Source organism: Plodia interpunctella, chromosome 25 (assembly GCF_027563975.2).
Source record: "Plodia interpunctella isolate USDA-ARS_2022_Savannah chromosome 25, ilPloInte3.2, whole genome shotgun sequence".
In the NCBI taxonomy this organism is placed as follows: domain Eukaryota; kingdom Metazoa; phylum Arthropoda; class Insecta; order Lepidoptera; family Pyralidae; genus Plodia; species Plodia interpunctella.
The window spans coordinates 1,509,346-1,525,564 of NC_071318.1; the positions used below are offsets into that span (position 1 = coordinate 1,509,346).

At 36.2% G+C, this 16,219-nt stretch overlaps 1 protein-coding gene across 2 annotated transcripts in view; it reads right to left on the reverse strand.

Moving 5' to 3' along the window:
• The window catches only part of LOC128680735 (uncharacterized protein), a 44,992-nt gene extending 32,678 nt beyond the window's left edge, over positions 1-12,314 (reverse strand). For both annotated transcript variants that reach the window (XM_053764088.2, XM_053764090.2), the window contains exon 1: positions 12,102-12,314. The gene's annotated coding sequence lies outside the window, so the exon portion shown is untranslated. The remainder of the gene's footprint in view (positions 1-12,101) is intronic.
• Between the last annotated feature and the right edge of the window lie 3,905 nt (positions 12,315-16,219).

The window sequence follows — 16,219 nt, forward strand, 5'->3', positions numbered from 1 at the left end:
TATAAATAGTGGGCGGTACGTGGGATTGTAATTATTTGTATATTATCTACTATCTTTTGTTTGTCTGATTGAACTCGAAAACTATAGAGTGGAATTTCGCAGAGGCAAACGGCAGTGTTGCATAAGACTAATGATTTAATCACGTGGGTGAAGTCGCGGGCAAAACCTTACAGCTAACTCGTGAAGTTTTAAGTTCAACTTATGATTTTATTTTATTTGTTTCCTTTTAATATTTGTTTCGTAGACAAAAATCAGAACAAAAAATAATTGTAATCAATTTTAAAATATATTTAAAATTATCATCATCATCTGCAGCCCTCCGTGACCCACTGCTGGGTATAGGCCTCCTTCCGTCTCCGCCTGGGCCATCCTTATCCAGTTGCCAGCAATTTCCTTTACATCGTCGACCCATCTAGATAATATATCTAAAATTGATTACAATATTTTTTGTTCAAATGCGAAATCCATGCGAAGTAGGAAAGACGGCCCTGGGCTCCAACACTCTATGGCGGGAGAAACCGCGAAAAATGCTCAGATGAGAAAGAGAGAGCTGTAATTTTGCACGTCTGCTTGTAAACTGAATGTTTGTATATTTTGATGCACCATCTTTTGAACCGTTCTGAGAAATAAATACAACTAATTACATTAATAAATTCTACCATAGTGTGTTGGTCGTCTAACTTGACGAATATTTATCTATTCCAACATTCACAATTCTTTTGGAATGTTCACTAAATCCCAAGTATAATTTCATAGAATTTCAACAAGAGGGCCCTCAGACCACACGCACGTACTTCTATAGTATAGTAAAAGTACTTTATGGTAGATTTAGAGTAACGCATATATCTGTAATCTGCTACTCGAAAACGATACAATCAAAAATTAAAACAATGTATTTATTATAAAAGAACACGTTCATACCCGTCACATACTGTATCGTCGCAGCTGTATGAGAAAACAAAATGTATGTGTTTCTTGTAAAAGACATCAACGAGACTTCATTATTCATAGTCGTATACCTCATGGCTGAGGGGCGTGGTCATTACGTGGAATGAAACACACACAACAACTTTCTTGGCATTATTAATGGAGTCGTTTGCCATTGCCATCTCCATTTCACACACAAGTTAATAATCAGCCAGTGTGCAGGTTTCCTCACGATGTTTTCCTTCACCGGAAGCAAGTAGTGGACGTTGAAAACTATACACGAGACAGATTGGTATACAAACTCATGTGGCACGAGTAGGATTCGAACCTGGGACCTTTCAATCCACAGGCGGGCGTCTCAACCATTAATTACACCACCACCGCTTCTATACGAGACTCTATAGCACAGTTTGAAAAGAATGTAAAGAATTTTTTTTCGTAAAGAATTTTTAACCAACTTCTTTCATGATTACTCTTTGATAATGATTACGACTGAATGATTGATGACGATTATGGCCCGGGTGCCAAGTCAAATCTTTATGCCCAACTAATCAAATCGTAATCGTCCTCGACAGTGACAGGTAGTACATGCTTTACTTTTTCTTTTCATGATTTTGAGATTCGTGGAAGACGGTTAATTTTTTTTTTCGTAAAAGAAAAATATTTGTGAGTTATTTAGAAATCTGTATTAAAATTAATTGTATAACATTGCCATTTTCTGGACCTAATACTTATCTATATTTTAAATTTCTGTACACATCAACAAATCAGATTTATAATAATAATAATTTTAATGTAATAATGCAATGCAAAAAATAATAAAATATTTTGTTTATGTGTTCATAAAAATAAATACCAACTATCGATGTAATTTTCAACTTCAAATTGGAAACGGATTGGCATTTCCAAGTAATCAATGCATTATTTACAGGAAATATAACGATTATAATATAATTATATAAATTAATTATTATAATAATTTCCGCAATTATATATGGTCCACTTAAACTACGGAAAGTGCGGAAGCGTGACCTGAGATAATGATTATATAATTATTGTTCTATTAATTTATTATTCAACAAGTTCAGGTTGCATCACGATTATTAGATTGAATGCACCGGTATTCCATATTTTGATAGATAAATAGATAAGGGGCCAGCGTAAAAAACGTTATAATTTTGACGATTCGGCTGTGATTTTACAACCGCCGCCCGCCTGACGTAAAATTGGGAATGCTATTGTTGCCTTTCAGCGGCCAAATCAAATCAAATCAAATCAAATCATTTATTCAGAAATTAGGCCTTCACAGGCACTTTTTCACGTCATAATCTAAATTAAATGATATTTACCAAAGCTACAAACTACTAGCATTTCGGAACGACCACTGCTGAGAAGAAATGCCGAAAGAAACTCATTCAAACAGTGTTGGTCCCTATTATGCCAGAAGGGCTTACCATTTTTTATATATAAATGTATGTATAATTTTTTATCAGTAATATAACATTAAGTACATAATAGTTTGTGTGTCCCTTAGTCGCCTCGTACGACATCCACGATTGATTGAGCACAACACAATTTTAATTCAATTTTGTAAAGACAAACATACAAACACGTTTGACATAATGCTAGTGCAGATAAACATCAAGGTTGTACACCCCATCAAAAAGCTTCCATTGTATAAATAAATAAATAAATATATTAGGACAAATCACACAGATTGAGCTAGCCCCAAAGTAAGTTCGAGACTTGTGTTATGGGATACTAACTCAACGATACTATATTTTATAATAAATACATATATAGATAAACATCCAAGACCCGTATCAATCAGAAAATGATCATTTTCCATCATGACCCGACCGGGGATCGAACCCGGGACCTCTTGGTTCAGTGGCAAGAACTTTACCACTGCGCCACCGAGGTCGTCATTGTATCATTGTATGTAGATCAAAACGCTTGAAGGATAGCTTGCGTTGCAATATGTACCATGCACACCACATGGCGCTCAACAAATACATGGCAATTTCGTCTTTATCACCGTTACATAAAAGTCAGTGTAGGATTACTTGTTTTGCGATCTGTACATACTCTACTCCTATTCAAGAGTATTATTTTGGCAACAATGATGATCGTAGCCAAAACATTGTACCAATTAAGTACAATGTTTTTGGTCTGACAAGTTGCCTTAAAAGGACCACCGTGCTGAGTGGAAAATTTTCAAAAATTTAGGTGGGTTGATAGGCTGTAAACCTGATATATATTCTATTACATAATAAACACTATTATGGTTTTAAAAAAGTTAAAGGATCCAGTTTAATACTGATTGAATTAATGTAGACATTAAGTCTATTTGGCCTTATATATAAGTATACTAGCCGCGCCCCGGGGTTTCGCTCCCGTGGGAATTTCGGGATAAAAAGTACCCTATATGTTATTCCAGGATATTGTTGGGCTACCAAAGTGCAGGACGAAAAGAGACTTTCACTTTACCGAAATACGGATGTTATGCTGGATGTGCGGGCTACAAGAATGGACAGGGTAAGGAATATTTATATCTGAGCAAGTTTGAACGTTGCGCCTATAAATGATAAAATTAGAGGTAAAAGACTCGGTTGGTTTGGACACGTGATGAGGAGAGAAGATAATCATTTACTGAGGAAAGCTTTAAGTAGGAAGGTACATGGATATAGCGGACGAGGAAGGCCTAGGAAGAGATGGATGGATTGTGTCAGGGAGGATGTGAGGTTGCTGGGGGTGGATCCAGATTTAGCAAAAGATAGAGAATTGTGGAGGGAACAGACATTTTGCGCCGACCCCAGATGATGGGAAAAGGTAAGGCAAATGATGATGTTATTCCAGGATATATTCTACTCGTGTACCAAATTTCATAACAATTTCGTGAGGCGTTTTCGGAAATAATTTTCTTCATGTATATAACAAGGACATAAAGGAATTTAGCAGCTCTTAAATCTGTTTCTCAACATCTCGGTATCCAATTAGATTGCACCACGGATGTCTGTCCGTCTGTCCCTATTTACGGAGTTACCATTACATTTCCTAACTAGGATCGTGGTTTCGTTTGTGAATACTACAGTTGTAAAGATGGTCTAAATTGTATGTCTTTTGAAATCGAATCGGTTTGAGAGATTAACAACTAGATTAGTAGTACGTTGGTATATGAGGACAGCTATATAATAGGTAAACAGGTGCGGTAAATAAATCACTACTTTATTTACTCATGTCATTACATAGTCACACTCATTTCTTCACATGTATCAATCGACTACATTATTGTAATAGTGAGATACATTATTGTAATAGCCAGTAGTTTGTAGCTTGTGAGAAATAACTATAAATATAAAGATTGACGAGAAAAAGTGCCTGTGAAGGTCTAATTTCTGAATAAATGATTTGAATTTGAATTTGAATTTGAATTTGAGAGAAACCTTCTATTGACCTTATTATTGAATAATAATTTGTATTGTATCCTTTTGTAAACACTATTGGTGTCTTTAATAAATAAATTAAAATAAACAGCGATGAAAAACCGGTGGCAGCGTCGTGGATCGGGTCAGGAGGTTCCCTCTATTGTGGTTGGTTGAGCTTCGTGATGGCTGATTCACGTGTCAACTCGTGAACGGGTGCTGCCGGAGGGAACAGATTAGCTCGCCTATATATATATATATATATATCTCCAGCTGACCTGTTCCCTCCGGCAGCACCCGTTCATGAGTTCAGCACTTGATTACAATCATAATATGTGTCAGTATACCTTTTGACCATGTACTTTTATTGTGTACTTACATTGTTATATTACTCATTAAAAATTATACATAAATTTATATTTGAAAAATGGTAAGCCCTTCTGGCATAATAGGAACCAATACTGTTTGGATGAGTTTCTTTCGGCATTTCTTCTCAGCAGTAGTCGTTCCGAAATGCTAGTAGTTTGTAGCTTTGGTAAATATAATTTAATTTAGAATATGACATGAAAAAGTGCCTGTGAAGGCCTAATTTCTGAATAAATGATTTGATTTTGATTTTGCAATGTGCACTGAACCACCAAATTGATCTACGGTAGTGTGAAGCATAGTCACGATACGAGGCATCATTATTTAAACGGAACTAAAAATACTGGAAAGTTCTTCACACCTCCTTAATAACTATAGTGGTAACAGTTGAGTAAGCTTAACCAAAACCGACGTTACGACACCGTTACAGGTTATAATTTTTCTTTTTTTGTTTTTTTTTTGTTTGACTTTCGCCGAAGACCAGTCGGACCACTTTCCTCGTTACGTGTTGACGCGCCGGTTTACGTTATCTTTTGTTTTTGATAGTCATATTGTTTATTGGATTACGCAAACGCGTAAACTATTGTGTTAGTAGAATCGTAATGGAAAAACGCGAAAATATGCATGTTTTTATCGAAGGAAAATTAATTACGAATGGTATTTCAAACATAGTCAGAATGGCAATGGCAAACCACTCCATTAATAGTGCCAAGAAAGTTGATGTGTGTGTTTCATTCCACGTAATGACCACAACCTTCCAAGATTCAAGTCAATCTGAAAAGTTCACTTTCCATCTTGACAGAGGTCGTATAGAACCAGACACTCTGCTTCCGAGTTGTTCATCCGTACCCTACTTTTATTCAGTCAATGACGCAATCCGAAAATTCGAGCATTTTATCTAATAGTTTTTTCTCACCATTGACTGCAATATATATAACTCAATGGGAATTAGTGCAATAACACAAGTATTATGTGGTCAAAACACGAAGTACCTATTGTATACAACCGGCATTTTGTAACGCAACATTTTGCGATAGTTATTCGTTAATAAAGTTGATAATTAAGTTAATTAAGTTGATTTAATTAAAATTGTTGGCTTTGAAAGTGATACAACGCAAAGTTTAATGTACTGTTATGAAATGTGACAAATTACGTATGAATAGATGAGATTGTTTTGGTGCGGCGTGTGGTTCCGCCCTAGAATAGGACCAGTACATCTTCCCGTGGATGTCTAAGACTGAGGGACACAGTCTAGGCAGCTGACAGGCAATAATAGTGTTCCCGTTAAGGGTTGACGCCAGGCGGACGGTTGAAAAATTCTAATCGGATCTTCAAAATTTTAAGGATCTTTTACGCTGACCCTGTCACATGAGTAACTTCAATGCTGATTTTCATAGGACCTACCGCGAATGAGTTTTTGGTGATATTAAACCTTGTTTTTCTAGCTGTTGAAATCCCACTGCTGGGCAAAACCCTTCTCCGAGTTCTTCCGCACATTCCTATCTTTATTTGGGACATGAAAATGTTTTGCTTTGTTGGTCTATATGAATTCGAAACATACATTTTTAGGGTTCCTCACCTAAAAAGGTAGAAACTTTAACCCACTCCGTTGTCCGTCTATTAGGATCCTTTTTCTCAGGAACACTTAGGTATAAAGTTATTACTGAACAAGCAAATAGGTATGCGACCCACCTGATGGGACGTGAAGTGGTCACCACAACCCTAACCAATATTTTAAGCAAGGTTATCCATCTTCTGGTTAATGATCTACCCCTACAACTTTCCACTATCTAAATCAATTCTCTCTTTGGACAGCATATGTAACTTTAAATTACTAAACTAATTGCAAAGAAAGTTAATGTTTCATTCCACATAATGAGCACGACCCTCATTTATGAGAAATACCGACTACGTAAATTTATTGACACAAACATACATTCGAAGAAAATACATATTGGAGAAACTAATCACATAAATATAAATAATAAATAAATATATCACAAATCACACAGATTGAGCTAGCCCCAAAGTAAGTGCGAGACTTGTGTTACGGGATACTAACTCAACGATACCATATTTTATAACAAATACATATATAGATAAACATTCAAGACCCGGGCTAATCAGAAAAAGATCATTTTCAATCATGACCCGACCGGGAATCGAACCCGGTATCTCTCGGTTCAGAGGCAAGCACTTTACCACTGCGCCACCGAGGTCGTCATACTTTAATTGATACAGTTGACGACACATAAGACAAACTCACTATAAATTCGTATCAATTAACATGGCATAGTTGGTTCCTGACCTGGAACGGATCACTCCACATCTTTCCGTTGTTGTTGTACAGTCTTGACAGCTGAGAGGTAGAAATTGCAAGGAGGGTTGACGTCAGGTAGACGTTTTTTTTCATTAATTTTTCATATATTTAATATATGTTTGACATGTATGACAATAATTTTCGGTATTGCCGTAAAATTTGGAACACGCATAAATTTCGGATTTATGTAGAATCAAAATTACATTCGTGAACAGTATATAAAATAAAATAAAAAATATTTCTTTATAATGAGTGAATTTCACAGTGATAGCGTACAAACAATTCAATTGATCGATAATTATATAACAATTTGCATATATTCTCAGACGTAAAGAATTATTTTATGTGTGAGAATGCACGTTTCACGATAATATTAATCGTAAAATCTCAATCAGTATGAAGTGCCTTTCTGGTTGTAATGTCTCATTACATCTTAATTATCAGACCCCTCTTTAATCCACGCGTTCAAATTCAAATTTGAAAATTGTTTATTTAATTTAGGATGATAAAATATAATTGGTAAAAATGCAGAGGAATTAATTCTGGAAGCATTATCTAACAGTCAACATAGTGTTATAGTCAGCTAAAGATGTAGTCTTACATTCGAAGAAATTAATATAAATTGATCGAAAATGATCCGTTGTTGCACCGAATTGCATGGCGGCGCGGGCGCAGTGAAAACGGCTATGCTCTAGATGCGGCGTCCCGCGGAAAGCCGCTGGTCGATGTACTCAAGAGGAATGCGCGCGTTTCCATTCGCACACGTCGTTTGTGATCATTACTTTGCCATCTGCCACTAAATATTTCGAGCGGAGGAAAAAATTACAGGGAAACCTGCACACTAGCTGCTCAATTGCAGTAGACATAAAAGTCATATCAGATGTCTTTAGGCTATTTTAATGAAATACCACTGTTATGGTAAACAACAATCTCAGAAAAGAAAGATTTGTGATTGAAGCGTCAGTCGTCACTGTTATTGAGAGGAAATAGTCGCGTGTATTATTTTCAATTTCTTGATGATTTATAAGCGTATTAAGAGTATTTAGACATCGTAATTTATTTAATTTGAGACACGAAAAGCCAGGAAAAAATCTATTTTAGTTCTAATCTTCATAAAAAGTACAATTTATTGTCGTAACGTAAATTTACATTAATTAGTTGGAATAGGTGAGATGATGACAAATGAAGATAAAGAAAAATGAGGCATTTATATGCTGAGATAATGAAATAATGATTTGTGACTGAATACGAATAATGTAAATACATGTGTCAATAAATCATATTAAAACTGAGCCTCCGTTGCACCAGTGAACTTTGCGTTATTGTGCGCAGGTTAAAGTTTACATCAAAATTGACTTGTGTAATTCTGATAATGTGTTGTTTGGAACGGAGGGTCTATATTTTAAATTAGCGTTTTTCTTCTATTTTCATATAAGAAACCTACCTACTAAGAAAACCGCGAGCGGAGAGTGTTACAAATTACTTGCAAATATTATGCCGGCTACAAACTATCGCGGAATAGTTCGCCAAACTTTGACGGACTCGGCATATATTGCTGATTTTTGCATTACATTGCGGTAAATAAAAACATTCATAGAAACTGAGCAATGTTCACGCATTCGCGTCGACGTTCGACGATAGCGCGGAGCCGGCATTACGTATCGACCAGCAAGAACGTGACGTATGTCAGTGGACACTGTTACCCCAGTGATCTAAATCGCTAGCGAGTGTATCGCACGCGATATTAACATATTGTTTATAACTTGTAGACGGACCTGTTATGGAATTCGGTTGGGAAATACTTGTATAACGCTGTTGTCAGTTGTAATGTGACTTTTGCACGCCTAAAGTTTGAAATTGGAACCCCTCTTATTAATTAAAAAGTTACGGTCTTTATGTTTTGTCAATGTCTATTGTAAAGTGAGATAGTGACGAAACATTTTTAGCTTAGAGTATGCTATAACTTTTTTATTAATAGAAAATAAAGACAATTGAACAACAATAGAATCGCAGTCCGATCGGGGCGCGCGGGTATTGAAGGGTCAATACTTTATTACCAATATTAGAAATATAGCAGCACAATATAACCAAAAGTTGCGAAACTCGAAAGCCACCATCGAGTTTTGCAACATTTGGCTCTGTCTACCCCGTAGGCGATATAAACGTGATATTGTATCTCTGTTTTATAAACGACCCGTTAGGCGATTCGTCCTATTAATTTTTGTCCTATAAGAACATTTTCAGAAAATTCAAAATGTTTTGATATTGTTATTTGTAGTCCTGTCCTTTTGTTAGGCTTTCATGAGATAACTTATGCCGGTTTTTATGAAATTATTTGTTTGTTTAAAAAAATTACTTATTGACGCTAAATCAAGGTTTTTTTCAAGTATCTATAAGCGGCGGCGTATAGCAACTGATAAATGTAAAGTCACATGTCTGAATTTCCATTTTGGACTCGACTACCTTTTCACTGATATCTGAATATTCTATAATCACATTAGCAGCTTTCTAGCGAAAGGTGTGTCGGTGACATGAAGAGTCACCTGGTCTTTGTGGCGGTGTTTTTACATATGTCATTTTTAGACACGTAACTAAGGTTTGAATAAACGGTAGGGATCAAAAAAAAATATAGCAAAATATGTACCTACATTTTTTGGTCACAAAAAACAATCAGCTCAACGTAGGAGAGACGAAATTTTATTTTCTTATTTCAATATATTTTTTGGCAATTGTAAAAAACACTCTATGTATAAATAGAACTTCCATGATTTACAGAAAATAAAGGTTGGTGCAGCACTGTGCCGCTTCATCTTCACTGCTCTTGGGAAGACAGCAGTAGACTTAAAGTGAATAATTTTGACGTGAACAAATATTTATTGCATTCGATATTGATACAATTCAACTACGTCTAAGGACGCTTTTGCATCAAAACCTTGTACAATCGGCCGCATGTCAAGTTACAATGTGAGGGTTTCTATGCAATGGTAATAGAGGTAAATTTGCAATGATTTTGGGTAGTAGTTGATGTCCCGCACTGTCTTTTAGTAAGTTAAACACTATGTTAACATTGGGATAACTGGAAAAGTTATACAACAACAGAACAAGAATCACATCAATGTCGGCTCCTATAAGGTGATTTTCATTAGTTATTAGTATTGAGAGCTTAATATGGTGCTTTTAGAAAGTTCGATGGAAACTTTACGACTTTTATTATAGCTTTGTATAATATAAATGGCGTTATACATGAGTGATAATAGTTATTGTGCCGTAGAAAGTTACGCTTTTGGCAAAAGGTGGTTATATACTATCGTTTTGGTATCTTGGAGATCATTATTATAATATAAAAGCGTCTGTTAATTATTTAACTTCTTCTTCTTCACAGTCGTATAATTTCCTTTTGGCTGAGGATCGTGGTCATTACGTGGAATGAAACACAACAACTTGCTTGGCATTATTAATGAAGTGATTTGCCATTGCCTTGTTCACGATATTTTCCTTCAATACAGCCTGTGGTTGGTGTTGTAATTTTAGATGTCGGCAGTAGATTTATATAATAACTAACTTCGCCCCGAGCTTTGCTCCCGTGGGAATTTCGGAATAAAAGGTACCCTATGTGTTATTCCAGAATATACTCTACCCGTGTACCAAATTTTATAACAATCCGTCCAGTAGATTTTGTATGAAAGAGTAACAAACATACATCGTTATAAATATTCGCATTTGTAATATTAGTAGGATGTAAAAAAATCGTGTTGATATTGCCAAAAAATAAAAAGTGAAAATTCCAAGTATTTCCTGAAACCGTATCATTGCCACTACAGCGTTCACTTTCACCGATTCAAGGGCAGGTTTCCGAGAAAAAGCGAGGCGACACACAGATGACCTGATAAGGAGCGGCCGAGCTCTTACTTCATTTCTTCTTTCATCTGATTATGTGGAACCGGTCAGGTTATGTTCATGTGTTTCGTCTCGATTTCAACTTAATTGTAACATCGATATTTAAGTAAGAATGTAATATATAACTTCTCTAACACGCAAATTTGCACATTTGGTCAAGACCGACCGCTTTTTATGTTAGTTGCAGCTTGTGAAACTGTACATTACTGGTCGATTCTGCTATCGTTAAGTCAGAATCGTTTTTCTATGGTTTTTCAATTGTAGTTCTTATTTACACGCAGCTGAGAGCTACCATTACATTTAAAAACCGTTGATACCGTAGCGGAATCTTCACCAAAGTTCTTGTTGGTGGATTTAAACGTAGTTAAAAAAATATCTTTCATGCAGGAAGCCGTAATTGATAAAAATAAAGTGTATGTGTCGATATGTAAAGACATCAATAATAACTTTTTTATCAAGGGATTTTGGAAATCAAACTTTCGAAATAGCTATTATTTCCGAAGAAATGTTGTTGTTTCCGATGAAAAATTAAAAATGTATGCAACTATTTATTTAATTCGCCGCTCTAAATATTCTGTACATTTAAAATGTGTTAGCGAAAATTTTTGATTAATTAATTCTCTTATTTTAAAGTAATAACCTTTATGCTGAAGTTGGCTGTACTTTTATCCTTTGTCCTATGTGTTTCCCTCCTATGAGAAACCCGAAAGCGAGCTAGACATGGCTGCCTACTTTCGCTGTATCGACATCATCTATCATGAGTGTAAGATTTAATAGCTATTTGACATAGATATTCTATATCAGATATAGATAGTTAATATATAGATATTCTATATATTAGCTATCTATATAATTATTTCTCTATTGGTATAGATAGCTAAAATATACGTTATAAATGCAATAAACAAGAAGAATGGAGCTTTAATTGGATATGCATCAGCTATTTCTGATTAGCCAGGGTTTACGAGATATGTGATATGAAATCAAGTTTTGATTATAATATAAGTTAATATTTACAAGGCATTATCTTCGTAATGAATAGGTATTTTGAAATTATTGAGCCATATGTTGAAATGCTAAATAAAGTAAAAACGTACAAAATATCATATACTTAACGTGATAAACCACAGAGTTCAACAAAAAAAATAATTAATAAAAAAAAATACCTTTAAAAAGCCGCAGTAAATTCCAATAAAATGTACCACCAGATCGTTCAATCACCAAAAATCCAAATATTAAAACCAAACAAAAAATTAATAACCAAAAACTGACTGAATCACATTTTCCATCGAACAAAAATGGTTCATCATCACAAACAGACAGGTGAACAGGAGGCCAAGTGCGTGCTAACCCGGCGACTTTCGTGTTTCGACTGACTTGGCTCCGGAGAAAGAAACTCAAGACAGCGAAGCCGCGACAGGGCCGCACTAAGGCTAATATGGTAATTAAATTATGAATCATAATTAATCGGGAATCGATTAAGTTCAGGTTTTTTCAAAGTTCTTGTGGCTATTGACCTATTTATTGAATAATATTTGCGTATGCAATTCGATTTCGGCTTCAAATACTTACATGCTAAAAATATTCTTAGCGTATCAGCTTTGCTACATTTGACAATATTAATTGAATTTTATTATATTTTAAAAATTTATTAAAATATTAACTTTTATTCGAATGCATTTATAGCTATATATGTATATCTCCACTCATTTTTTACTTATTTATTTCATTTCAAACGTTTATTATAGGATTATATCTAAGTTACACTATCAAACATCGAATTAAAACAGGGCAAGGGATTATTAATAGTTAGCTATGAATGTGTAACGAGATGTGTTGAAAATAGGATGCATTGCAAAATACATCGGACGTTAAGAGGATGTTTCACTGAACTAATTATTATACTGGAATGCTATTAGGTGGAGTTGCGATAATCATATACTTTGTAACATTCAGCGGTAATTGTTGATGGAATTAACAGGTGTTGATGTTTTAATTCGGGAAATTGCGATGCTAATAGCAATAACTATCTAATGACAGTGTATGACTATTCGTATTATGCTAACAATTATATAAATGTATGTTTGTCTTTCTTTCACGTCAAAGATTGAGCTTTGTATTTTTGCCGATGCGAATGTAGCCTTTTTTAGTTTTATCCTGAATACCAGTAGACACAAACTTTTTTCGAGGTATCGTGTCCTAACGACACCTTTTCGTAGTAATTTATGTATGTAATTTTCTGATTGGTCCAACAGTTTGTGCAAAAAAATTGAAGTAAAGAACCATATTATAATGTTGTGCTCAACATAAATAAAAAAAACGTCCATATATTTTTTGTGTTTCGGAGTCCGTCTCTGCATCGAGCGTCGATCCGATAGTTTTTTTTAACCATATTTATACATATATCCCACAAAATTAACCTTTTTTCCGTTTCCTTTTGAGACCAACCGCCTGACAGATTGATGTAGATTAGATTACCTTTAGGGCTGTGGGGAGCTATGGTAATGTACATTTTATTACTATGATGAAAAAAATTTGATTAACAAAATGTACATTGGTTACTGCATTAGGAAACACAAAAGTAAATGTTAATGTAATTCAAATTCAAAATTCTTTATTCAATTTAGGATGATATACATCACTTATTGACGTCAAAAATTACTTTAACTAAGTCTACTGCCGGCTTCCAAAGCGCAGGTGAAGAAGAAGCGGCGCAACAAACTTCACCGCAGCCTTTTCTCCAAGGACGTCAATTAACAAATATAGGTCTTATACATATATTAAAAATTAGGAGGACGAATTTACAGTTAGTATGTAGATGTGCGCTATGAAATGAGTATTGTATTCTTTCTTATCGAATGTGAATTGCTTATAGAAGTGTCATGCCGGCTCCACACTGACGTCGAACAGTTTGCCAAACATTGGCGGATTCGGTATACATTGCTGGTTTTTCATTGCGGTAAATAAAAACACTCATACTAACTACGCAATGTTCACGCATTCGCGTCGGCGTGTGTCCGAGTTCGGCAACAGTTTGGAGTTGGGATCGGATTTTTTTCAAGATTCCTAAAGGCTTCTGATTCTGACATAACTTTTACGACTTCCTACCGCCATCTAGTGACTAACACACTAAAATTTCAACCTGGCAGTGCTTCATGATTTTTCTCTTCACCGGAAGCTACTGGCAGCCTGTTAAAATAACTGGTCAGCCAGGTAGGTTTCAGGAGAGTCACGAGATTGGAACTCGTGTGATACGAGTAGGTTTTATAAGGATATTTAAAGAACAATCTCTCAAATTATAGGAAATATCAGAAGTAATATGTGGAAATAGACAAAGGTAACTAGGGTAACTATTATGAAAATACTGGATTGCTGCTTTGGAACTCCGTAAGTGGCGGCTGTATTTGTAGTCATTCAAACGCATGGCCAATACATCCTATTGCTATATAAGCTGTAGTGTAGACGTTGAAATAACTGACCAAAATTTGGAAAATAACCGCAGTAATAAAGCGTGTATTTCAACACTTTTATGTGGCGATTTGATCTTTTATGAGTGTGATATTTTAACATTACGAGCTGTCAACAGAGTAATAGATATGTTCTACCACATACTAACAAAACAAGTTCTATTTGATGAAGATTTCGCAAGAAAAAATTCTGTTTATTTTTAGTTGGCTACTACAATAACAATTCAGAAATGGTTTATATTTATACCTATTACCCGTTTGAATTCTGAGAATTATCTGTAAATTCACACGGGTTGAGCGCTAGCCATGAAGAAATATTCCTTGTTTACAATATAGTAAGCTCAATAATACTATATTTCATAATATACAATTCGACCTGGGAAATATCCACGACCCATATATATATACATACATATACGAAAAATATATATCATTTTATTTCTTTAGTTTTGCTTACGAGTTCCACGGAAAAAGCGCCTAAAATTAGGATTCTTCATATAGGGAAAATCATTTCTGCAGAGCGTGCATGAAGAGAGATGTACAGTATGCAACACATCAAGTTCAGTTCAACAGCACATCAAGTTACCCTTTTTTTTTTTTTTTGTTGTGTGTTTTTGTTTGTAGTGTGGGACTCCTGGGCCGCTAGTCGGCCCAGCCTACCCACTAAACCCCTGGGGCGTTTTCACGCTGCCGTTATGGGGGACGTCACGGGGTCGCTAGGCATTCGACCGCGACGCCCCGGCCGGCCTTTCGGCCCCGACCTGGGCGGGCAGCAAGCACAAGTGCTAACCACCCGCCCCTTACGCCACGTGAGCGTGGCGCGGACCATCAAGCCCACTCCGCACACCAGTCAGAAAGCTGACGGGGGGAGCGGGCATCACCGACCGCTGGTCCTGAAGGGACCAGCGATCACAACACACACACAAAATCTTGGGTGCCACAGGGCACCCAAGTCTGCCTCTGTACGGGCGCAAGAGGTGATAGGCAAGTGACACCCACACATTGCACCCGATACAGAGGCAGCCACCCTTCGGCCGCAGAGGACAGGGGGATCGTCGAGAGACATACCGACTCTCCTCTTCCCCTGCGGCCCCACCGCACCGTGTTCAGCGCCACGGCCGCGCTGTGGTTGCGGAGGACAAACCCCCGCGACCCCACCTCTGGTCCCCTCTAGTTTCCACATCCAAAGGCTGGTGGCGGGTCACCAGCCAATGGCAGTACTACTGAGGGGACCGTCCACCAGGCCCAGAGCACCCACCAAAGTCTCTGGGCCTTGGGTTCCTCTTGGTTCACCGGGGTGGCTGGTTGTGTCAGACCAGCCCCCCCGGTTACTAAGCCCCACCATCGCGACAAGATGGGAACCCGTCGGGGGGACATCAAGTTACCCTGCATTAACCTATATGGCGCGGTAATAGCGGCGAGTAGACGCCAATAAGTGATGTATATCATCCTAAATTGAATAAAGAATTTTGAATTTGAATTTTTGTTTGCAATGAATTTGGGTAGGTTGATGTGTTGTTGACTGTACGTCTTTTGTACTAAATAAAAGTATTTTTTTTCTTTAGGAAACGCAGTGAGATTTGTTGGGATCGTGGCAATGAGAAATCTTTAATCTCCGTCTTTAATTAATTCAGTGTTTTCGGCTGTACGTTGTCAGTCAGCCACGGAAGAGAATTTTATATATTATATACATTGATGATAACAATCATATCCAGGTTGACCCGCTTTGTATTAGTCATTACATATATAATAGAAATATATAATTAAACAATTGTTATAGACAATTTATTACTGAATAGTTATTATTCAGAATGAAT